Consider the following 10,085-nt stretch of genomic DNA (forward strand, 5'->3'; position numbering starts at 1 on the left):
GGCTCAGGGGCGCCTTGGCTGGAATCTACTGGTATATCGGGGGCCTTGTCATGGCAAAGTTTGGGAACCCCTGGCCTAGGCCATCCTCTCTGGGGCTAATATTAGAGAGACTGTCTCTGTGGGGCTGATGTTGGGCTGTAGAGCATGTCTCTGTTGGGGCTGGTGTTGGGCTGTAGTGTGTCTGTGGCGCTAATACTGGACTGGAGAGGCCGCCTCTGTGGGCCCGGGTTCATATTACTGTGAACTGGAGAGACTGACTCTTCGGGTGGAGAGGCTGCCTCTGGAGTGCTGGTATTGGGCTGTAGAGGATGCCTCTGTGGAGCTGATATTAGCGTGGAGAGGCTGCCGCTATGAGTCTAATACTGGACTGGAGAGGCCGCCTCTGTGGGCCCGGGTTCATATTACTGTGATCTGGAGAGACTGACTCTTCGGGTAGAAGGAGTGCTGGTATTGGGGCGAAGAGGATGCCTCTGGAGAGACTGACTCTTTGAGTGGAGAGGATGCCTCTTGAGTGCTGGTATTGGGGTGAAGAGGATGCCTGTGTGGGGCTGGTATTGGGCTGTATAGGATGCCTCTGGAGTGCTGATGTTGGTGTGGAGGGGTTGTCTCTGGGGTGCTGGTATTGGGCTGTAGGTTGCCTCTGTACAAGCTGATATTTTTTGGGCTGTAGTCACTGCCTGTGTGGGGCTGCTATTGGGCTGTAGAGGCTGCCTCTGGAGTGCTGGTATTGGGGTGAAGAGGATGCCTCTGGAGTGCTGGTATTGGGGTGAAGAGGATGCCTCTGTGGGGCTGGAATTGGGCTGTAGAGGATGTCTCTGTGGGGCTGATATTGGGGTGAAGAGGATACCTCTGGAGTGCAGCGTTGGTGTTGAGAGGTTGTCTCTGTACAAGCTGGAATTGGGCTGTAGAGGATGTCTCTGTGGGGCTGATGTTGGGGTGAAGAGGATACCTCTCTATTGCTCCCTATTTCCCCAGTCACCTCCATGACCGATGGAGAATGGAATGGAATGTGTAGACAGCTGTGCTGTTTGTTATTGGACTGTTCAGGTTAAAGGTGGGATAGGAGATGTTTTTCTGGCACATATTTTACCATATCATCTGAAAAACTCCTCATGACGCCATAGCACCCATTGAAATAGAGTGTTTGGAAAAAAACCGAAATCTTTTGGTCCAGTGTAGAGGGCGTAGTCAGAAGAAAACGGCAACCAATAGAAGTAATACTCATCATCACTTCTATTGGTTTCTGACACGTCCATCAACCGCCAGCACTCACCCCTCCTCCCTGCGCGTTCACCGACTCGTGAACTTGACCGACCCCGCCCCCATCATTCATGCACACGCGACAAGGCTCATCATCACTCGGCTAGTAGCAAGGTAACGAGAGTTAGCAGCAGGCTGAGCTACTTGGAAACTTTGGTGGCTTTTGCAGAGCTACAGGAAGAACTTTGGCTTTTGGAACACTAGACTACCGGTAACCATGTCAGGATAACATACTCCCTTGGATTATCATCGGACTCGCAAGACCAGACTCCAACACGGGCTGAAAATTTGAAATGGGACCTGACACTCTTGGACACAGATGTCGGCTACGGCAGCGGCTTCAAATACGCTTTGGTGACCATATTTCTAATCGAGAGGTGAGATAATATATTTGTCTGTATAATATTTTGTGAATTGGTTTAGGACACAGTGGTGTCTTTTTTTAAGCAAGTATCCATTGAGAGGGGTCAGAGGATTAGCTCAAGCTCCAACATATCTAGCTGCTACCTTGCTTAACATAGCTGCTACCTCAATCGCTTTATTTTTTTGTGTCCCCCCCCCCCTGTGGCATTTATTCTGTGCACATGAACACGTTTTCAGAATTGCTATGTGTAACTCAGACGGTTACTCTTGTGTGTTTTGCTGCTAGTTGTGCGAACGAGCCAGACAAACCAGCTGGGAGGAGGACGGAAGCACCCCTTCTCCATCCGCGTTCAGTTGCTAAATACGGATCCACCCCGTAGTAAGTAACCTACCATGTTTACGCACACATTACTTTGACCAGCAAAGCCCATGTCTTTCTAGTGGTTTACAAAAATATATCGTTTGCATGTTTTGCTTTGGTACGCCTCTGTTGTATGACTCTGGTAATAGTAGCAAGCACAAGCACAACCTGTTCGCCGCTCCAGCATTGCAAAATAGATTGCCTTGGGTTTTCAAATGTTTACATGATTGTGGGTGTAATGTTGTTAACTCGCTGATGTCGTTTTTGAGAAGACGGTAGTTTTGCATTTGATAAATACCACCTAATGACCATGACGGCTACACGGCAGATCTTTATTGTGATGGCTACACTGAATGATCACATGGAGATGCCGGTACATTATTTGTTTTACCCTGGTTATATTGAAATGTTCTGCTTTGTCCATTCCAAGGTGTGGTGTTTTCCATAGCTGCTCCTTGCTCCTGTTTCACAACATATCAAGGCTGCCAAGTAAATGAAGAATGAATCACCGCACACTGGTAGTTTATTTTATTCATGTTTGTGGGTGTAATTTCGTCCAGTTGCAGATACTACTATCCTTTTTGGAATGATCTGCCTTTGAAAAACAATGGTTCTATCTGACAAAAGCGAACAGAACTTTTTTTAGGCAAGGCACCCTTTCAAATCATGAACAATTTCAAGGCACCCCAAACCAAGTAGCCATATAGCATCACATCCGATACCACACAAGCTTAGAATGTAACACATTAGGAGACACACAACCTAGTAGCACGACCTACGTTCAAAGTTGCAGCTGGGGTGACCAATATTTACTTTATTGTGCGTAAATGGCAGATCAAAGATTCCACTGACTAACATTAACTTTTGACAAATATGTTTTATGTTATATTATTTATTTATCAGCCACGTTTCCGCGGCACCCCTGAGGGGGCCCTACGGCACCCCAGGGTGCCCCGGCACCCCTGTTGAGAAACACTGCACTAAATTATGATATTCCTATGAGTGCGCGCGCACGCGCCAAGTTTTCAATTCAACACACTGGGACACTTTTCAGTCTTTGAGGTTGCTGGAATCAACACAGACTACCTCCATGCACCTTATCAGAACACTTTGCATGTTTTTGTATACTTGTCCCCTTTGTGTATTGCTGCTAATCTTTCTCTTTCTAGGTTCTGTTGGTTGCATGCAGATTGTGCCAGATGATTTATCTGTCTATGGTCTAAGCATGGGCTCTGTGCTAATATGCAATTTGTGCTCTTTTTTCCCTCAGGTCAACAGCCGACAGGGTCCTTCCACAACCACATACTTATGCCAGTAAAAGCCACAGCTTTTCTCCTCCAATCCAAGAAGCCTGGACTGCAGTCACCATCTCAACACACCAACCAAGAGAAAGGCGGATGGCTCAATTCAGTATGTAGTTCTACAAATATTCTCAAAGGTCTTCACAGCCCCCCATGGTGCAGAATGCATTTACATTTATTTGTGTAAGGTCAAAACAATGCTGATTACAGAACATAACTAGGGCCATGAATGAAATTTGAGGTAGCAGCCAGCCATCACCTGATGGTGAGAGGTGGTCCTAAGACCAGAGAGAAGCAGGTTGAAATCCCATCCTTACCTCTCCCTACTTACACCTCCATCCACAGCTGAAGTGCACTTGAGCAAGGCACACAAGTCCACTTAGGTCCTGGGACTGTAGCCAACACCCTGTAAAACCCTGCTGTGTAATTTGATGTAATGAAGCCCTAATATATTCTAACACATTGCTTGTTACAGATATGGAAAATTGCACAATAAAAGTTCAGGACATGAAGGCTGCATACTGTGAACGTCAACCTTCAGGGCACCGTCCTGCGCAGAAGACTTTCTACCCTAAGAGGGATGGCTGACCGCAGACACTCACAACCAGGTGAGCCCAGATAAAGGAGTTATTTTTGGTGTCCCTGCCCCAACAACCCAGGTTACTTACATTTAAAATGTCACTGGAGCTACTGTCAGATATGTGATTTCTAATTCTGTTTATCTTTTTACAGCACAGACGCCTCCAACCTCAAACCAGGCCCTTCACAGTTGCTGCACTTACCCACCTTCCCAGAGTTTTTGTGTGGTAATGACAACTGTAAATATAGTATAAAGTAATGTATCTAGTGTCATTGTCCATACATTTCAATGACAGTAAATATTGGTGGACACAATTTGACTGTGTGGCTTTTTTTTAAATTCATTCTCTGACTGAAAATGCATGGTTACATAATTTATATATTCCACAAGACCACAATCAGAAGAACATTTGACAGGTTGCATTTATTTTCTATGTATGAAAAAAACAATGGTAACAAGACAAACGTGGTTCCAAACCAAAAAGGTGAGATGTACAGATGAATGCTCCTACAGATAATGAAAAATAATAAAAGTCTGCACACTGCCGGTTTGTGTGTTTTATACCGTACTCTGTATAAACCTTTTATATTGCTCTAGTGGAGCAGGGTAACCCTGGCTAATCCTGGGTATTGTACTGTGTATTACAAGGTCAGCCCTGTTCAAGTGCCCCATACTGTCTGCAGGCTGCATGCCTGAAGAGACCGTTTCTCTCACCTGGTCCTACATCAGCCCAAAGTCTTATCAAAACTGAGAACACCACAGCATTTCCTTTCAATGTTCATGGGCATCTCCTTACAGATTGCGCAGAGGCGCCAGGTTGGTTGTGCTACTGGGCTGTGACTGAGGACCAGATGTCATGTGCCAGGTCGAACATCAAACTGGGGTCACGGGTCAGGGCACGCTGCAGTAACCGATGGGATTGCTTCAAATTCAATGATTGAATCAAGGCCTGCAAAGCAATAAATACATTTTATGTAGTGCATTTTCTACATGATTGGGACTAAATAACTCTATTGACAATAAGACCAATATGGACATAAGCAATCATTATTGTGTATATAAATAAAGATGTGCCAATTATATGCATACAACGTTTTCAGTCAATTTCTTACAAACTGGTGTTGTGCCAGGGGTTACACAGATGTATGAAGTAGATGGGCTTTTATGGATGTACTTGAACTACCACTGGTGTTGTGTACCTACAACCATGTAATATCACACTACTACTCATAGGAGTAGAAATATTGTAATGGTTGTCACAACAGGTGTACTCGTGTAGCCTACTCGTGTTGCGATATAGAGTACATCCGTTGTGATAACATCCATTACAATACTTACACATCTGGAGGAATACAGCAGGACAATGTTATTGAGGGATGAATGTACATCCTTACAGTTAGCAGGGCGTCAATTCTGTTGGAGTCTCCCTAATCAAACCAACCTCTGCTGCGTCTATCTTCCTCCTCCTCCATCACTGGCCATCGGTCCTAGTGGGCTGTTAGGTCGTTATGATTGTGATGGGCCAGGAAAGTCAGAGCTGGAGCTCTCGTGGTCGTGGAAGGTCTAAAGCATATGAAAATATCGTCAGCCAAAACAATTTCATTAGCGTTGATCAGTTCGGTTGTTTTTCTTTACTCCCTCTGTCCCTGTGTCTGTGCGTGCGACAACCCAAGTGAAATCTGAAGTCATAGCCTAAAACACTACGGATTGTGGTGTCGGGTATATATAAATACAATAGTAAAATGTATACTGCGGTACACATCTGTCAAAATAAATCCATGTGTCAGTACTGTAGCTACTGGCTAGAACTACTGTCTAGGGATGACAGTATAGCATCTGTCATCAGTGTTAGGAAGTTAGAATGAGATATCTAAGTAACACGTATCAAGTCAAGTTCAATAACTAATCTAGTATACATCTACTGTCATCAATATTTCTTGAAATGGCAACCATGACGGCCTGTGCGTTTATTGTGATGTTGAACATTCTTACCGTAGCCGGAGACAGTGCCATGGCTGGAAGTTAGCTTGGCTAGTCGCTTTGTCGTGGCTTCTAGCCCGCCCCCCCGCCTCGTGAGCTCTCGTGGGTTCCCGGGATAATCCGAACACTTGACAGACTGCATGCGCGTTCATGTGTTTTGAAGGCGTGGCTTTGAGGGGAGGGCTGAAGGGAGAGGCGGGCTGTGTATTTTCAAAAATATAGCTCACAGGAACCGTTTTTCAAAGATCTCCAACCCTACCTTTAATGTATCGCGAGACTAGCTCACGGGATCTTGTTGTATAGTACCAGCGGGAACTGAAGCAATGTCCGATATGCGAGTCATGTGAATTATTAATAAACTACAACTTTGATTCAACTCATCATCTCTTCGTGACTAAGAACCGAGTCAAACTACATGGTGTCAGAAGAGGGACAACTGATATGAACACCCACATCGAAATCAAAGACTGCTTTGGATCCAAGTCAAGACATTACGACGGTAGGCTGACTAAAGCTAGTTCTACTTAGCAAATACAAGCTACCATGGCGGACGGCTTCAGACGCCCGGACCCCCTTGTTTTTGATGGGAACGTAGCGGAGCACTGGCGCAGGTTTGAACGCGAATACGACATCTTTATTGCTGCTGCTCATAGCGACAAACCAGCCAGGACCAGAGCCTACATACTCCTTAATCTTGCGGGGCCCGAAGCCATAGAAAGGGAGCGGACATTCACGTATGCACCCGCAGTCCTCGGTGACGATGACGCGGTGATAAGGCCAGCGGAGTCAAGGGAAGATCCCGTATGTTTAAAAAGAAAATTCAAAGAAATATGCAACCCCGAAACAAATGTGATAATGGAGAGACACAACTTTAACACCAGAAATCAAAAGCCAGGCGAGACGGTCGAGGCATACGTGAGTACATTGAGAAACCAGGCAAAGAACTGTAACTTTGGTGCATTAGAAGACGAGCTAATACGTGACAGACTGGTCTGCGGAATCAGTAGCGACACCGTCAGACGTACATTGTTGAAAGAAACCGAGCTCACACTTTCCAAAGCTGTACGCCTCTGTCACATTAGCGAGCTCACAGATAAGCACACAAAAACCCTCTCTGCCCAAAAAAACGCGGCAACTGCCAGTGTCGACGCCATACAAGTAAAACAAAAAGGATTCAACAGACAGACTAAACGGCTTACAAAACAAGACAACTTAACAATTACAAACTGCAGAAATTGTGGTGGAACTCATCAGGCTAAGCGTGATCAGTGCCCAGCTCTAGGACAGCAATGTCATCACTGTGGCAAACTGAACCATTTCAGAAGCGCATGCAGATCTGCCAAATCAAGCACGGCAAGTAAACAGGTGCATCAACTCTGCGCTGAATCAGATTCCGAAGCTGACGAGGAGACGTTCACTATCGATGGCTTGTCCTTACACAGTGAGCAAGGCAAAAACAATTATGCTCATGACAAGGAAGGACACTGTTTCGTATCAGTCAATGACAAAAACCTGAAATTAAAAGTCGATACAGGGGCAAAATGCAACGTCATATCTGTTCATACATACAATCAGATAAAACGAAATGAAGAACTGTGTACACCAATCAAACAAATCAAACTTGTAGCATTCGGTGGTTCTCTGATCAAACCAATTGGTGCAGTAACACTACGGTGCGGGCTGAAGGAAGAACAACACAGTCTCCAATTTCAAGTAGTAAGTGAAAATGTACAGTCCATTCTAGGCTTACAGGACAGCCTGAAAATGAAACTTGTCACTTTCAGCAGTGAAGTGTATCACATTGACACTGTTCAGGATCAGACACTGTCTGAGAAAATATTTCAAGATTATGCAGATCTATTCACAGATGAACTGGGTGACCTACCTGTAACCTACTCGATGAAAGTGGATCCAAATGTGACACCAGTTGTCAGCCCTCCACGCCGTGTTCCAGCGGCAATGCAGAAAAAAGTAGAGCAAGAGCTCCAAAGGATGAAAGAATTAAAAGTAATCGTACCTGTGGACGAGCCCACAGAATGGGTGTCCAACATGGTGGCTACGCACAAGAAGGAGACAGGGGACGTTCGCATTTGCATTGATCCCAGGAACCTAAACCAGGCCCTCATGCGTCCTCACCATCCAATGCGCACAGTGGAGGAGGTCACGGCCCAGATGTCGGGTGCCACCATTTTCTCTGTGCTGGACGCAAAGAGCTCATTCTGGCAGGTCAGACTGGATGAGGCCTCATCTCTTCGCACCACATTCACAACTCCCCATGGGCGCAGATAGCGGGGGGGACGGGGGGGACATGACGTACCCAGATTTTCATTCACGTGGACCCGTCCCCCTCACTTTTATGGACAAAATATCTGATTTCTGCCTTTGCATTTTGCAATGTGCGAAATAGCGCCTCCCTGGACCATTCACTTTCATATGTGGCAAAAAAACGGCATTACACTCTATAAACGGCTCTGTCAGCTCACTGTCAGCTGACTCAACAGTGACACCAGGTAGCGACATAGAATCTCTATGCTTGCGATGGTGTGGTGAGGTATTGCAGAATTAAGCAAATGCATTGAAGTTAATGGCAGTAAATCTATTTTGTCATTGGCTAACAGCCACTGAAGTCCCAGATTTGAAGCGCCATAAACTTTTTGCTTCTCACGGTGATTGGCTTTTGACAGGGCTAGATTCAGGAAGTGGAGAAGAGCAGGCGTCATATTTACATTATATTTGTGGCTCAGACCAGTTGCTTTTGTAATTAAAGTTAATGTCGAAGCCAGTCCTTTCTTGCTAACTGTGATGTGGATTACAAAAACTGTGGAACGTGAACGATGGTGGTGGAACGCATGGATTAAAAGTTGGGATTTAGCTGCTTTCAAGACAACGTTTTAAGGTAAGGTCACTATGGGTTCATATCCGCTGTGACGCTGTTTGTAGTAGGCCTAACTGAAGTTAACAGATGTTAATTGTTCAGAAGGGTTTTTTTTGTCTCTGTCGTGGACCTGTTTTCGAGTGAAAAGACAGCTTTGTAGGGCCATGCCATGCCAGCTGTCAATCAAAGCCAACGCAAGTAGCTGTCGTGTCTTGTTTTGTAGCCTAGGCCTATGCTGTGAACATCGGACTTAATGTCTTTTTTACGGATTTTTGGAATGATGATTGCGGTGGTGCCATTCTGTTGGATGCATTTACTGTGGATTGTTGTTAAACGGCGGTACAACGCAAGCGTGTGGATTGCATTAAGTGGTGAAGTGAACTGAAGGATACAACGCAGCGTGGTAGAAAAATGACGAGTAGCCTAGTGGCAGAGAGCTTGTCTGAAGAGCAAGAATCACAATTTAAGTCGCTTTTATCAAAAATGTCTAATCTGGAGGAGACCATATAGCCTAGTTTGAGTTGGTTACCCAGTTTCTTGCTTAGCCTACCAATTCAATCACAGACACCCCCAAACCGCGCCTGGACTCATGTTTGCATGCAAAACCACTGCGAGACTGGTCGTCTTAAAATTTCTACAGCCATAAATCACACACTGTTGCATAGCCTGCTGTAGGCCTACATTAATACAACGTGAAATTTGTTGACAGTTCTCCTGTTTAAAGTTTGAATTGGTTGGGAAAGTAGCACTTGCTGATGGGATGGGAGAGGTGTTTAGAAGCGCGCACTGGGGCGGGGTCTTGGTGGGAGACTCGTGCACATTCTGAGTAGAAGCTGGAGCGGTTTAAACATTTGTGATGTTTTAATTTTTTAATCAAGATTTATTTTTTTAATGTAGTAGACCTAGGCTACTAAAGCAAATACAATTATTTAGCGGAAGATGAATAGCGACTAACAATATTAATATTCAGTGTATTATAATCAGGTAATAGCCTAATAACCCCCCCCCCCCCCCGTTTGTTGTGAAAATGGACGGTTTGTTGTGAAAATGTCCCCCCCCAGTTTTTAAAAGCTATCTGCGCCCATGCAACTCCCTATGGCAGATTCAAATTCCTGAAAATGCCATTTGGCATCAGTACAGCATCAGAAGTTTTTCAAAGGGCTATGGAACAAATATTTGCTGGATATCCGTGTGCCATTATCGTGGACGACATCATAGTGGGCGGCAAAGGACCTGAAGAACACGAGGCTAACCTGCGAAAGGTGATGGACCGCGCCAGACAATTGAAACTCAGATTGAACCCGAAAAAGTGCAAATTCGGGCTCAAGGAGGTGAATTATGTCGGTCACACATTCACTGACAAGG

At 45.2% G+C, this 10,085-nt stretch overlaps 1 long non-coding RNA gene across 2 annotated transcripts; it reads left to right on the forward strand.

Moving 5' to 3' along the window:
- The first annotated feature begins 1,091 nt into the window (after nucleotides 1-1,091).
- On the forward strand, nucleotides 1,092-4,810 carry LOC134441584 (uncharacterized). 2 transcript variants are annotated; one of them, XR_010033181.1, is made up of 6 exons: nucleotides 1,095-1,637; nucleotides 1,910-2,002; nucleotides 2,415-2,502; nucleotides 3,255-3,394; nucleotides 3,761-3,893; nucleotides 4,018-4,810. It is a non-coding gene; the product is annotated as an uncharacterized LOC134441584 (long non-coding RNA). The 2 variants fall into 2 exon arrangements; XR_010033180.1 differs by having other exon boundaries at nucleotides 1,092-2,002.
- The last annotated feature ends 5,275 nt before the right edge of the window (nucleotides 4,811-10,085 follow it).

The sequence above is a fragment of the Engraulis encrasicolus genome, chromosome 24 (genome assembly GCF_034702125.1).
Source record: "Engraulis encrasicolus isolate BLACKSEA-1 chromosome 24, IST_EnEncr_1.0, whole genome shotgun sequence".
Lineage (NCBI taxonomy): Eukaryota > Metazoa > Chordata > Actinopteri > Clupeiformes > Engraulidae > Engraulis > Engraulis encrasicolus.